The sequence below is a fragment of the Mandrillus leucophaeus genome, unplaced genomic scaffold, assembly GCF_000951045.1.
Source record: "Mandrillus leucophaeus isolate KB7577 unplaced genomic scaffold, Mleu.le_1.0 Scaffold588, whole genome shotgun sequence".
NCBI classification, from domain to species: domain Eukaryota; kingdom Metazoa; phylum Chordata; class Mammalia; order Primates; family Cercopithecidae; genus Mandrillus; species Mandrillus leucophaeus.
Window position 1 is genome coordinate 2,000,937 of NW_012106341.1, and position 16,338 is coordinate 2,017,274.

The following is a 16,338-nucleotide window of genomic DNA, read 5'->3' on the forward strand; positions in this document are numbered from 1 at the left end:
AGCAACACAGGGCAGAATTCAGCCAGCACCCATGGAAGGAACATTCAGACCATCCTGTAGCCAGGGGGAACCATCCATTCCAGCCTTTGGAATCCGAGTTCCAGCTAGCCCCACCAGCAAGGCTATAGTGCTTTGAGGTCCTAAAGAAATCAGAAAGGCAGTCTAGGCCACAAGGACTGTGATTCCTGGACAAATCCTTGTGTTGTGCTGGGCTTGGAGCCAGTGAACTTGAGGTACATGCAACCCACTGAGACACCAGCTGTGGTGGCCAGGGAGGTGTTTGTGTCACCCCTCCCCCAACCCTAAGCATCACAGCTTGCAGCTCCCACAGAGACTCCTTCCTTGGTCTGAGGGGAGAAGAATGGGAGAGGGAAGAAGACTTTGTCTTGCAATTTGGATACAGCTCAGCCACAGTAAAATAAAGCATCATGCTGAGTCCTAAAGCCCCCATTCCAGGCCCTGGCTCCTGGATGACATTTTTTACTTAATTTTTTTTTTTTAATTTCAATAGATTTTTAGAGAGCGGGTGGTGTTAGGTTACATGAATAAGTTATTTTGTGGTGGTTTCTGAGATTTTGGTGCATACAACCCTGAACGTGCCCAATCTCATCCAGATGACGTTTTTAGGCACATACTGGATCAGAAGGGAACCCACTGTCTGAAGGGAACAACCTAGTCTAGGCAGGATTAATCACCTACTGACTAAAGAACCCTTGAATAAACATCAGCAATAGCCAGGCACTACTCACCAGTGAACCTTGGGCGAGACCTAGTACTGTGCTGGCATCAGGTGTGACCCAGCACATTTCCAGCTATGGTGTCCACAGAGGAAGACTCCTCCTGCATGAGGAAAGGAGAAGGAAGAGTAAAAAGGACTTTCTCTTGCAAGTTGGGTACCAGCTCAGCCACAGGAAAAGAAACCACCAGTAGACTCCTAAAGTTTCCAGTTTCAAGCCCTAGCTCCTGGACAGTATTTCTAGACCCACCCTTGACCAGAAGAAAACCCCCTCGCCCTGAAGGGAAAAACACAAGTCTAGCTGGATTTATTACTGCTGATTAAGGAGCCCTAGGGCCTTGAGTAAAACTCAGTGGTGGCCAGGCAATAGTTGCCACAGGCCTCCGGTGATACCCAGTACTGTGCTGGTTTCAGGTCTGACTCAGCACAGTCCCAGTGGTGGTGACCACAGGAGTGTTTGTGACCCCCTCCCCCCAGTTCCAGACAGCCCAGCATGGAGAGAGAGATTCTGTTTGGGGAAAGGTAAGAAAAGAGAACAAGAGACTCTGCCTGTTAATCCAGAGAATTCTGAATTCGACAAACAAAAGCTGAGGGATTTTTGTCAACACCAGATCTGTCCTACAAGACATGCTAAACGGAGTTATTCAGTCTGAAATAAAAGGATATTAATGAACTATAAGAAATCATCTGAAGATGCAAAAGTCATTGGTAATAGTAAGTACACAGACAACTACAGAATATTATAAAACCGTAATTGTGGTATGTAAACTACTCATATTTTGAGTGTTTTGAGTAGAAGGACTAAAAGATGAACCAATCAAAAATAAGTGCTATAACCACTTTTAAGACATAGATAGTACAATAAGATCTAAATAGAAACAATAAAATGTTTAAAAGTGGGAAGAAGTTACAGTGTAGAGTTTTATTGGTTTTCTCTTTGCTTCTTTGTTAGTGTGTTTATAGAACCATAGTGTTAGCTTATCAGTTTAAAATAATGGGTTGTAAGATGTTATTTGCAAGCCTCATGATAACCTCAAATCATAAAGCCTACAACAAATAAACGAAAAATGAAAAGCCAGAAATTAAAATGTACCACCAGGGAAAATCACCTTTATGAACAGGAAGACTAGAAGAAAGGAAAGAAGGAAGGGAAGACTACAAATAAGACTACAATCAGAAAACAAATAACAAAATGACAGGATATTGAAGAGATTTCTGTACTCCAATGTTACATCAAGTTAAAAAAGCTTTTACTCAGCAAAGGGGTGGTTAATGGATACAAAAATATAGTAAGATTGACTAAGATGTAGTATTTGATAGCACAACTGAGTGATACAGTCAACAATAATTGTACATTTTTAAATAAAAGATGTAATAGGATTGTTTGAAACACAAAGAAGAGATAAATGCTTGAGGTGTTGAATATGCCATTTGCCCTGATGTCACTATTATACATTGTGTGCCTGTATCAAAGTATGTACCCCAAAAATATATACACATACTATGTACCCACAAAAAAAATTTAAGAAAACAAGAACAAATACTACTGAGCTATAGTAGCCAAAACAGTATAGTACTGGCATAAAAACAGAATAGAACAGAATAGAGAACCCAGAGATGGAATGGAACAGAATAGAGAACCCAGAAATAAATCCATACATCTACAGTGAACTCATTGTTGACAAAGGTGCCAAAAACATACATTGCAGAAAGGACAGTTTCTTCAACAAATGATTCTGGGAAAACTGAATATCCATATGCAGAAGCATGAAACTAGACCCCATCTCTTACTATAAACAAAAATCAAATCAAAATGAATTAAAGACTTAAATCTAAGACCTCAAACTATAAACCTTCTAGAAGAAAACATTGGGGAAACTCTATCTAGAGCATTGGTCTGAGCAAAGATTTCTTGAGTATATCCCAAAAGCTCAGGCAACCAAAGCAAAAATGGACAGATGGGATCATGTCAAATTAAAAACCTTCTGTACAGTGAAGGAAACAATCAACAAAGTCAGGAGAAAACCCACAGTATGGGAGAACGTATTTGCAAACTATCATCTGAAAAGGAATTGATAACCAGAATATACAAGGAGTTAAAACAACTCTATTGGGGGAAAAAAAAAAATCTAATAATCTCATTAAAAAATGAGCAAAAGACCTAAAGAGACATTTCTCAAAGGAAGACATACAAATGCTGAACCAGGTATATGAAAAGGTGCTCAACATAACTGATCATCAGAGAAATGCAAATCAAAACTACAATAAGATATTATCTCACCTCAGTTAAAATGGCTTTTATGCAAAAGGCAAGCAATAACAAATCCTGGCAAGGATGTGGAGAAAGGGGAACTCTCGTACACTGTGGGAACATACGTTAGTGCAACCACTATGGAAAACGGTTTGGAAGTTGCTCAAAAAACTAAAAACGTGCAATCCAGCAATCCTACTCCTAGGTGTATACCCAAAATAAAGGAAATCAGTATATCAAAGAGATAATCTTCACTTCTGTGTTTGTTGCAGCACTGTTGACAATAGCCAAGATTTGGAAGCAATCTAAATGTCCATCAACAGATGACTAGCTAGAGAAAGTATGATACATACATACAATGGAGTACAATTCAGCCATAAAAAGAATGAGATCCTGTCATTTGCTACACCATGGATGGAATTGGAGGACATTATGTTAAGTGAAATAAGCTAGCACAGAAAGACAAACCACATGTTCTCACTCATTTGTGGAGATTAAAAATTAAAACAAGCAAACTCATGAAGATAGAGAATAGACTGATGGTTACCAGAGACTGAGAAGGGTAGTGGTGGCAGAGAGGTGAGGATAGTTAAAGAGTGCAAAAATATAGTTAGATAGAGTGAATAAGATCTAGTGTTTGATAGCACAATAGGTTAACTACAGTCAACAGAAATCTATTGTACATTTAAAAAATAAATAGTATAATTGGAATATTTGTAACGGAAATTATAAATACTTGAGGTGAATGGATATCCCATTTCCCTTAATGTGGTTCTTATGTACCATATGCATGTATCAAAATATCTTATGTACCCCATAAATATACACATATATTGTTTACCCATAAAAATTTAAAATTTTAAAAAAGATAATCTCAATAGGTGCTGAAAGAGTATGCAGTACAATTCAGCATCCTTCATGATAAAAGCTCTCAACAAACTAGGCATAGAAGAAATATGCCTCAAAATAATAAATGCAGTATATGACAAACCCACAGCCAGTGTTACATCGAACAGGAAAAAATTAACAGCATTCCCCCTAAGAAACAGAACAAGTATCCCCACTTTCACCACTGTTATTCAACATAGTACTGTAAGTTCTAGTTGTAGCTATCAGGAATCAGAAGAAATAAAAGGCATCCAAATTGGAAAAGAGGAAGTTAAATTATTTCTGCTTGCTTGTGATAGGTGCTAAAGATGCCTAGATTTTATAAATGAATTCAGTACAGTTGCAGGATGTACGTAACATACAAAAATTAGTAGCATTTCTGTACACCGGTAACAGTCAAGCTGAGAACCAAATCAAGAAGTCAACCCCATTTATAATAGCTACCAAAAAACAAAATAAAATAAAATACATGGAATATATTTAACCAAGGAAGTGAAAGATCTCTACAAGGAAAACTATAAAACACTGATGAAAGAAATTGTAGATGACACACATGAATGGAAAAACATCCCATGCTCATGAATTAAAAGAATCTGTATCATTAAATTGACCATGCTGCCCAAGGCAATCTATAGATTCAGTGCAGTTCCTATCAAAATATCAATGTCATTTTTCACAAAATTGTAAAAAATAATTTTAAAATTCACATGGAACCACAAAAGAGCCTGAATAGCCAAAGCAATCCTAAGCAAAAAGGACAAAGCTGGAAACATCACAATACCTAATTTCAAATTATAATTCAAGGCCACTAAGTACCACTCTTTTTTATACCAGTACCAAAAAAGAATGCTACTGGTATAAAAACAGACACATAGATCAATAGAACAGAATAGAGAACCCAGAAATAAAGCCACATACCTACATTCAACTGATCTTTGACAAAGTTGACAAAAATATACACTACAAAAGGATACCCTATTCGATCAATGGTAACAATGCTGGGAAAATTATACAGCCATATCCAGAAGTTGAAACTGGACCCATATCTATCACCATATGCAAAAATTAACTCAATATGGATTAAAGACTTAAATATAAGAACCTGAAACTACAAAACTTCTAGAAGAAAACCTAGGAAAAAATCTTTTGGACATTGGTCTAGGCAAAGAATTTATGACTAAGACCTCAAAAGCAAATGCAACAAACAAAAACAAAGATAGACAAGTGGAACTTGATTGAACTAAAAAGTTTCTGTATAGCAAGAGAAATAATTAACAGAATGAACAGACAACCTATGGAATGGGAGAAAATACTTGCAAACAGTATATCTGACAAAGGACTAATACCAGAATCCACAAGGAACTCAAACAACTAAACAAGGAAAAAAAAAAAAAAAAAAACCATTTAAAAAGCAAACAAAGGACATAAACATTTTTCAAAAGAAGACATACAAATGGCCAAAAAGCATATGAAAAAAAAAAGTTCTCTAATCATCAGAGATGTGAAGATTAAAACCAAAATGCAATACCATTTTATATGAGTCAGAATGGCTATAATTAAAAAGTCAAAAAATTACAGGCGTTGGTAAGAATGCAGAGAAAATGGGAATGTAAATTAGTACAACCATTATGGGGAACATTTGAACATTTGTCAAAGAATTAAAAATAGAACTATCATTTTATACAGCAGTCCCACTACTGGATATTTACCCAAAGGAAAAGAAATCATGTATAAAGAGACCTGCATTCATATGTTTATCACAATACTGTTTAGAATAGCAAAGCATTGAAATCAACCTACGTGTCCATCAATGGATGATTGGATAAAGAAAATCTAGTGTTATATACATGGAATACTACTCAGCCATAAAAAAGAATGCAGTCATTTATTTTGCAGCAACATGGATGGAACTGGAGGCCATTATCTTAATTGAAATAACTCAGAAACAGAAAGTCAAATACCACACGTTCTCACTTATGAGTGGGAGCTAAATAATATATACACATGCAGAGTGGAATAATGGACATTGGAGACTCAGGTGGGTGAGGGGGATGAGGAACTACCTAATGAGTACAATGTACACTATTCAGATAATGTAACTAAAAGCTTTACTGCTGTGAGGTATATCCACATAACAAAACTGCACTTGTACTCACTAAATATATTTTTTAAAGTAAGAAATATGTATACTGTAATAGTCTTTCTGTGCAAATAAGATGTACTTCCTATGACAGTGAGCTATTAAGCCTAATGGAAATATATTTCTAAATATTTTACCCATGTTTCTCATAATAAGCAGTTCTCACTTCTAGGTTCTCTGCTTATGTAACCTACTGAGGTTTTAAGCACAATTTTTTTATTATAATTTAAATTGCATATACTTCTGTTCACTAAAGTAGACCTTGACATTCTGGATATCAGTGACTTTTACTTCTTTAAAATTAAAGCAGAGAAGTTAGTAGACATAAATTTAAATATACACAGAAATAAAAAGAGCAAAAAAAAGTTAGATGTATTTTCCCTAACCAGTTTTTATTTTAAGTATCATATACTTATATAGTTTTCTCTATTACCTTTCTTTTACAATACCTGAAGACGTCTGTTTATGTCACCTATTGCCTAATTTTATTAACTTACATTAGAATTTATGATCATGTGATTTGTTAACGTGCAGTAACGTACACTTTCTGTTTATAACCTTGATATAGGCATTAAACATAATTTTTTGTAATTTAGTACTTTAAAGCCTCATAATATACAGTTATGTATATAATTAGGAAAAAATTCATCAAATAATTATGAACAGTTTTCAAAAATGAGATGTAATGTGTCCCACCTTCTGTTAACTAGGAAAAGTAGCACAAATCCTGTGGTTTTTTTCTACTTTGAATACCCAGTTTAGTGGTACAGAAAAGATCAAATTATATATCTTTTGAATAAATGTTGGTTTACAGTGTCCAAAATAATATTTTTTCTCACGTCTACTCTTCTTTTCTAGCCTTCCCCTCAGAAAGTTCTTGTGCTTGGCTTTCTGATTTCTTAGTAACTTCTCTTCTCCTGGACATTTTGGCTCATGGACCTTCAAGTCATCATTTCTTCCTTTCAGTTATTCCTTTACCGCTACCCTAAGACAGTGACAGCAGTCAGCACATACATTGTTTTGGGATCAATCCATAGATTCTGAGTGCCAGGGCAACTGGGTAAAGGTGACAGAGAATGCCAGTTGAAGCTGCAACCACCCTTCTCTCTTACCGTGGCTCTATATTATTGTGACCTCTTAGATCCTCTTCTCATGTCCTTTCTAGGCCATTGCAAGGGAGAAGCTCCATTCCCTGGTTGTTGTGGATACATTCGTTTTCTGGGGCTGTCATAGCATGCTATCAGAAACTGAGTGCCTTAAATGCAAAAGTTTTGTGATCTGGCCTCACAATTCTGGAGGCTGGTAGTCTGAGATCAAGGTGTCAGCAGGATTGGTTTCTTCTCGGCTGTGAGGGAGAATAAGTTCAATGCCCCTCTCCTACCTTCTGGTGATTTGCTGGCAACCTTTGGCATTCCTTATAGTGTATTATCCCAACCTCTGCTGTCACCTTTACATGGTGTTCTCCTTTATGTGTGTGTCTCTGTGTCCAAATTTTTCCTTTTTGTAAGGATATCAGTCATACTGGATTATTACCTCTAATGACCTCATTTTTACTTGATTACCTCTGTAAAGACCTTGTTTCCAAATAAGGACATATTCTGAATACAGTGGGTTGGGACATCCTATCTTTTTAGGGAGACACGATTCAGCGCATATCACTGGACATCTTATAATAGCCAATGTCAGAGTATCCAAAGCTGGGACACACACCTTCTTCCTTTGATAAGCATAGTTCCACAACTGAAGGAAGGGAAAGTCTTCTCTTTTCCTTCTTTGCCCCTTATGCTGTCACTAAAGAATGTACAGGTAGTTCTCAGAAATATAATGGTCCAGGGACTACATTGGTATAAAAGGTAAGGGCAGGTACAGTGGCTTATGCCTATAATCTCACCATTTTGGGAGGCTGAGGTGGGAGGATTGCTTGAGCCCAGGAGTTTGAGACCAGCCTGGCAACATGGCAACACTTCATCCCTACAAAAGATACAAAAAAAAATTATCCAGGCATAGTGGTGCACACCTGTAGTCCCAGCTACTCAGAAGGCTGAGGTGGGGCAATCATTTTAGCCTACGAGGTTGAGGCTGCAGTGAGCTGTGATCAAGCCACTGCACTCCAACCTCGGCGAAAGAGCAAGACCCTGTCTCAAAAACAAACAAAACAAAACCCAACCAAAGTAATTATACGGCAATTTTGTCCTCAAAGAGTGTAATAGAAAATTTGATATTATAACTGAGTACTAAGGGGAACAGTCCAAAAGTAAAACGGAAGATGAGAAGAAAAGCCTTTGAGGACCTAAGAGAGCCAGCTCTAGAGGACCTAGGATTTGGACCTCATTTGAGGTTAGATGATGCATAGTAAAGAAAGGCATTGCAAATGAGGAGGAAGCATGGTGAGTCTGGAGTCAGTGTGGAGCATCAGTTTGTATGGAAGACACAGGCAGTGAAGACACTGGCTGGAGCAGATTTATGTGGAAGCAAGACTTTTCTGTCTTGTTCTCCTTGGTACCTTCAGTGTCCATCCAAATGCTTGGCATATAGTAAGCACTGAATAAATACTGATTTAATGAATGACTATTAGAAAGGCAGAGCAAACTGTTTTGGTTAGTGAGGAAAGAAAAAGAATATTTATTTTAGGAATGCAAGTCCTTTTAATTATTAGGCCCCAGAGAGACATTTAAATGAGACTGCAGTCATGCCCTGCTACCCACTTTGAGTTATGTATTCATCTCTTGAAACTGCTTGCTCTTGCCACAAGTACCTACAAATTAACCTAATAATGCCACACTGCACACTGTAACCCATACCCTATAGTTTAGCAATGTATAACCAATCACTAATCAATGTTTTTTTATAAGCCAATGAGAATTCCTGACAAACAACTTTGTATCAGTCCACTCCCTGTCCCCCTTTCTTGCCTTTAAAAATCCACTTGTAATGGCCGCTAAGTGGAGGGTATATTCAGGACAACTTAAATCTGTGCTCCTGGGTCGCAGTCTTCAAGTTTGGCCCAAATGAGCTCTCTACTTATATTCATTTTGTCTCAGTTTCTTCCTTTTGGTCAACATTAGCTAGGGTAGATTAAAATCGGTGCAGAAAAGTTCAAACATGATGAAATACGGTGCAGCTATAAAATTCTGAGATAGCAGATTGACATGAGCAAATTGTATTAGGAAGATTAGTCTGAGAGTAGCATAAAGGCAGGATGAATTCAAGCTTAGAGTGTTGGAATTCTCAGAAATGAATAATAAGCTAGAACGTTTTGGAAATAGTATTGGTGTGAGGCAATGAAGATGTGAAGGTGGAAATAGAAGTGTTGCTAAGAATGTTGGTGTGAGTTGCAAAATGAGTGCCCCTCTCATCACTAAACATTAATTTGTATCCAAATCATTTTGCATCTTCTACCAGTCTCCCTTCTTCAAGTTGCCTTGAAGAGGCATCACATCATTCCCAAGTTTTAAAACCTAGTGCCTCCTATTTTCTTTTTCTACAAATAGAAACTTTTATGCCTACTTTTCTAGCTTATAATTTCCACCCACCTTTATTTCTCACTAACCTTCATATTGCTCAGGTCCTTTTTCTTTGCATTTCTTGTTTCTTCCTCTCTTCCAATTGTATAAATCCTGCCTAGCCTTCAAAAACCAACTTGAGGAAGAATCCACACTTGGAGCTTTCCTCTACTTGTCAGACCCTCAGTGAATTTTTTTCTTTTCAGTTTGCTGCATGTTTATGTGCAAAATTTAATGATTTTTAACTCTAATCCCAGAGATGCCTCAGATCCAAGGAGCCTCATTGGGGATGAAGGACAGTTGGCACAGATGGCACGCTGAAGCCTCCCTGTACCCTCTTTAACCAAAATGTTTCTGCTCATATAGATTTTATATAATGGGATTTTGTGTGAGATAACTTGGAAGAGAGTTCCATAACTTAAACAAGTATTTGGGAAATGTTGCTCTCTAATAATAATACCAACTCATTTGTTACTCAGTCAATGAAATACTGTTACTTGCGTTTTTGTTTTGTATGTATATGTTTTGTCTCATAAATTACACTGGAAGCTCCTTGAAATTTGTTATCTGTCTTTTCCCCAATGGGGAAGGATTCTAGGTAGAATCAACAAACCTAGAATCTGGGGACCTACAATGTTCTTTACTAGTGGTACCCTTGGACCTGACACTGAATATTTGATAGCTCCCTTCTTCTGTGTCCTTATCTGAAAAGTAATAATGAGGTATTAAATTCTGCAGATGAAAGAAGGATTAGGCCTTTGTATTGAAGTGCAGTGCCAAGCAAAGGGGATGTATTCTGTTGATTGATTCATTTTTAAGTTTCATTTTGTAGATCTATGAAATTCATACTGAGATTTTAAGTGACACAAGCACTGCCTCTCTCAGTAATATCTCATTTTTAAAGACAGCTTATAAGAGAGGGTTGTACATAACCCAAAGAAATGGATTGATAAAGATATGATTTCATGCATCAGTAGCAAGTAAGGAGGATAGATTTTTCAGGAAGGCCACTTCAATTATCAGTTTTTTGTGAGACTGACCCAGTCTTGTGCCATAACTTCTCAATCCCATTTATGCCTTTTGGCCTAACTTCTTTACACTGATGCACAATATGTGAACTGGTACATTTTCCTGAACTACATGTATAGCAAAGCCCCATTATTTATATTTTTCTTACTACGTTATTTAAGAAGTATACAATTAATGAAAGTTCCACTGATTTGCTTATTTCCTTTGGATTACAACTACATTTGAGATGCAAGAGGGTAGCTTATTGCAATTAAGAAGTAGGAAAACAAGGCTGCTGAGTGGAATACTGAACTGAGAATAAAGTGCCTTTGTCACCATAGAGCCCAGTTGTTCTTTAAGCATATTCTTAAAAGAGTGAATGAATGGAGCAGGATAGCATAATATTTTTTCTGCATCCAGTACAAGGGTAGAGCTGTGGTTTTCTTGAGTCACTGAGACAGAAAGAAGAAAAATTTCAAAAGAAACAAGTAAAACTCTTTTCTGGCTAAAAGGTACTTTATACATAATATGCCCATAATGTCTCTAGGATAAAAATAACTTTGCCCAGTTCCTGAAAAGGAATTCTGTGGGGTAGAATCAACAAACCTGGAATCTGGGGACCTACAATATTCTTTACCAGTGATGCCCTTGGACCCGACACTAAACATTTGATAGCTCCCTGCTTCTGTTTCCTTATCTGAAAATACGTAGTAATGAAGTACCTTCCTCAGATGAAAGAGTAATTAGACCTTTGTTTTGAAGTGCAGTGACAACATATGGTGAAAATCCTGTCCATGAGATCCAGTAAAAGAAACAAAAGATACTCAACATTTCAGACTTTGTATAGTCAATGAGTAAATAAACAAAGAAACAAACAAAAGAGTATTCCCTAAGAACCTAGATGTAGTGTCTTAGGAACTGGGCCACCTAGTGGGGATAGAACGATGAATAAAACATGGCTTTTGTCCTTGAGAAAGTCACAGAGAGGAAGCAGGCCTGTAAACAGGCAAATCACAATATGGTTTGATAAGTAGTGTCTTGTGAATGGATTTGATAAGCAGGTATGTTTAACAAGGAATGCCCAGGGAAAAGATAAATAGGATTTTGACATCTTCAAAGATGAGGTTGTAATGGAAAAAGCTTCAAAAGGGAGTTATTTTGAAGATTGTATTGCTAGGCATTCAACATCAAATATCAGGTGTGGTAAATCTTGGTCCTCTGTTGTCTAAATATAATAATTTAAGAATTTTGCTGTTAGATTTTCTTCTAAAATCAAAGAGCTGAAATTTGAAATGAAAATGTGGAGAAACTTCCATGGAGATAGCATTTTCTTTTGCTAAAATTGAGTCTAAAATTCTAATACAAGTATCATTCCAAACCATAAGCAAACCGATGCATACAACCACGTGTCACTAAAAGCAATTTCTAATGATGCTTGCTCCCCAGCCCGTTTAAATCTACCTCTCATGTTATTTCTTTCTCTCTCTGACTCTTCTTAATTTCATCATTTGAAAAACTGAGAGCAGGCCATCTACCTATCTTTCTCCCTTCCTCATCTCCTGAACTATGTTTTTTTACCTACTTGAGCCTTCTGTCCCCCATATCCAGTTGGGCAAATAGCTCATCCTTCCCATGTAGCCCCCAGCCTCAGGGCCATCATGCCTTATTGTACATAATAAAATCCCACAATGTTATTTCTGCCACTTTTCCTTCTCATCCTTTCAAAAAGATGTTGTTTTTGTTTTCTTCCCTGAATTGCAAGGAGATTATGCATCTTCTAAAGATGGAGAGATCTATATATGATCATATCTTATTATTAAATGAGAATTTATACCTTAATTTATAGAAATACCAGAAATTGTACAATGTGACTTTGCTTGTTTCCTCAGAAATGCTAAAGTTCTTTTATCATCATTATTATTATTCATCAATTCCCCTCTTTTCATTCACTTGTGTACTGATGACTCCTCTCTAGTTTGTCCCCATAGCAACACTGGATAATGCTAATGAAACTGTAACATCTTAAGCTCTCCCACAGAGCATCTCTGTTAAAATAGCCATGAAACACTATTTTCTTTCCTTAAAAGAAATCAGTATTTTGGAATCTCTCCCATGATCAAGACTTAACTTTCTAAACTGTGTAACTAGCATTGAATCTTTAATTTAGAGAAGCTTTTTAGAAAGCAATAAACCACATTTGCGACACCACCGCCTTCCCCACATTCATATCACATTTTGGTGTACAGCCATGGTTCTCAGAATATGGTTCCTCAGCAGCATCAGCATCACCTGGGAACTTGTTAGGGATGCTAATTGACATGCCATACTCCTAACCTACTGAATCAGCAACTCTGGGAATGGAGCCCAATACTCTGTTTAAACAAGTCCTCTCCAGGTGATTCAAATGCGTGATACAATTCAGGAACCACTGGTGTACAGGATAGGCAGTGCTGTAGTAGGCAACAACATCACATCCAGTTTGTGTGTGTGTCTGGGGTTGTGTTGACATGATTGGAAATTAATGTGCTGTTTGTTTTTTATAGCCTTTAAATTTATTTATGCTATGAAATATTAGCTGAATAACAATTTGTGTTAAAATAAATATGGCATTACAGAATGTCAGATTAGCTAATGAAAATAAGTGTTTCCTAATCCTTATTTATCTGTTATTAACAAGTGTAAGAAAAAGCCAAGTTAAGGTCAGGTGCAGTGGCTCATGGCTGTAATCACAGCACTTTGGGAGGCCAAGGCGGGAAGATTGCCTGAGCCCAGGGGTTCAAGACCAGCCTGGGCAACATAGTGGGAACTTGCCTGTACAAAAAATGTTTGAAAATTAGCCAGGCACAGTGGCATGGGCTTGTAGTCCCAGCTGCTCCAAAGGCTGAGGTGGGAGGATTGCTTGAGCCTAGGGGAGTTTGAGGCTTCAATGAGCTGAGATCGCGCTGCTGTAATCCAGCCTGGGTAACAGAGCCAGACCCTGTCTCAAAAAAACAAAAGAAAAAAAAAAAAAAAAAAAAAAAAAAATGATTGCCATTTACTCCATAGTAGTAGGTAATGACTCCAACTATAAAAGTGTGTATTTTTTCTTCTATTTTTGTTTCTTAAATGGAAAGCTAATATATTTCAATTGTGTGAATGCTGACAAGTATTCACCTTTTTGAAAGAAGTCTTTTAAATAGTGCTTTTTCTGTTTGTGGTTAATAATTCATTCTTTTTATGCTTAAACACATCAAAAGCATACAGTAAAAAAATGATTTTTTGGAAACTATGACTTAGCAAAAAATAGGAAGCTGATATAATAGAGAATTGCAAAAAAGACACAAATTAACTTTATCACTTAAAGTTTTAAGAGGCAGGTAGGATCCAGAAGTTGAAGATCCAGGCAGAAATTTAAGTCTCTGAGACAGTCTTTAAAGTTAAGTATAAGAATTGCTTTTCATCACAAAAGCTGAACCACCTCTATGCTAGGATGTGGGAACAGAGCCTGAAAAAGTTACATTGTTGGTGATCTGGCCAGACCTGAAATCCCATCTGTCAGACTTTAATATAAATAGCTAAACAGGATTCAGAAATCAAGATAAGCAAGAATCTTTTGATCAGGAATCCAGATGTCAGTTATTCCAAGGAATCAGTAGCAATACAGTAATTCCCGTTACCCATGTAAACCTGATATAATAAGCACCTGGCATGTGCCGCTTCCTCTTGAGGATCACTGCCCGAATTCAGACCCTCACTGTGTCTCACCTGGGCTGTTGCAAGTGCTTCCTTATTGGAGTCAAATCACGCAATACTAATAACATTCAGTTTTGTGAATATGCTGTCTCTGCCTTCCTTCCGTATGCCCCTTGAAGTGCCCTGCTCTTCCACACTGGGCTTGCTCCTTTTATGTATTTGTACTTGTCCCTAAGTCTTGGTTCAAATAATTGACTTGTGATTTAGGTGCTTTCCTCACCCTGGATTTTCCCTCGACCTTGCACATACCATTATTTATAACAAATGTCATGTATTACAATTGCTTGTATTGCTACCCATTCTTTGAGACTAGAATCTATGTCTTCACCTCTCTAGTCCTCTCTCCTAGCTTGGTGCTTAGCATTACCATAGGTTTTCAATAAATATTTTTTGAATGGTTGTGTAAGAGATTTCTACATATAATAGGCATGGCAAACATAAATCATGGATTTTCCTAAATAACTTTGATTTGAAATATTTAGTCCTTTCAGCTATCAGTTATTTTGAAATTCAGCAATTTCTGTGTCCCAAATTTATTTCCTGAATGTCTTATACATAGAAATAACAAAAATCCCTTAAAGTTACCACCTACCAGGGACCTAGAAAGAGGAAGACTAATGTCAGCCATTTAAGAACATCTCCAGGGAAGACCATTAATTAAGTTTTTTGGGGTTTTGTTTTTGTTTTTGTTTTTTTGAGACAGAGTCTGTCACCCAGACTAGAGTGCAGTGGCACCATCTCGGCTCACTTTTGCTCTCTAAGTGGCTCACCTCCACCTCCCAGGTTCAAGTGATTCCCTTGCCTCAGCCTAGCGAGTAGCTGGGATTACAGATGTGTACCACCATGCTTGGCTAAGTTTTGTATTTTTAATAGAGATTGGGTTTCGCCATGTTGGCCAGGCTGGTCTCTAACTCCTGACCTCAGGTGATATGCCCACCTCAGCCTCCCAGAGTGCTGGAATTATAGGGGTAAACCACTGTGCTGGCCACATTAATAAAGTTTAAAGCTAGGGGATGGGATAGAATGTTTCTGTGCATGCTTGGGAGGTTTAGTACCATAATTTTTGTTCAGAATTGTTAGAAATAGACCATATAGAAAATCTGTTCTTTTCTTTCTTCTCTTTGCATTTTCATACCCATCCAAAATTCAACACACTGGGGAAATGTGGCTAGAATTGGGAAATACAAAACAGTTCTAGGTTTGTTCCATGGGGAACGGATTATAATGACTTAATTTATTTGGAAGCATCTCAGAAAACATTATGAAGTTTTGTATAAGGAGTTTACCAGATTTCTGAAGATTATTATGCTAAGTAGTTATTTTTCAATGGGATTACATACTTCACTGACTACAAACATTGTGTATTGATGACTATCAACATAATCCATACAGTATTACTTGCTGACGCCACACCAGATATTTCTAAATTGCTCTATATTTTTGGTTTTTGTTTCCATAGTTATTGCTTCTCCTTACCTGGTGACAATTAATCAAACAAATATTTACCCACCATTTACTTTGTGCAGGGCACTGTGCTAGGTGGTAGAACCAGAAGAATAAACAAAACAGACAGGCTTCCTGCCTTCATCATACTTAAAAACTGTCAGGAGAAATAGACTTTAGCAGTATTTCAGCTTCTCTCCATATCTTAATGGGTGCAAGAGAGAACTGGGTATACAATGAATGTTTATAGCAGAAGTCAGGTCATGAACTCAGAGCCTACAAGGGACCTGCCAGGTAACAGAAATGAGGGAAGTGGAATAGAAAGTAAGATTAGATGATGTCTAAAAGCAACAGGTATTAGGCTTCATTAGCAGATTTTAGGTATTAGTAATACTTGTTGTTATTAGACTTTAATTGTGACCACTTTAAATTTACTACTACCTTCAGCTTGATGTTAGAGTAATAGGGAGTGGTAAGGGTCATGGCAAACAATAACATACCTTTTCTAAGGAGGCAGCCATTTAGATCCGATTATTGAAAAGTGGAAAATCACTCCCAGTGTTATCACAATTTTCAAATTTTTAATTTTTAATTTTTATTATTTTATTTTACTTTATTTTTTTTTATTATTATTATT

The 16,338-nt window shown here is 37.0% G+C and overlaps 1 protein-coding gene across 1 annotated transcript in view; it reads left to right on the plus strand.

The window, feature by feature from the left end:
- ZNF277 (zinc finger protein 277) overlaps positions 1 to 16,338 on the plus strand; it is a 145,919-nt gene that overhangs the window by 32,158 nt on the left and 97,423 nt on the right. The window lies entirely within an intron of this gene.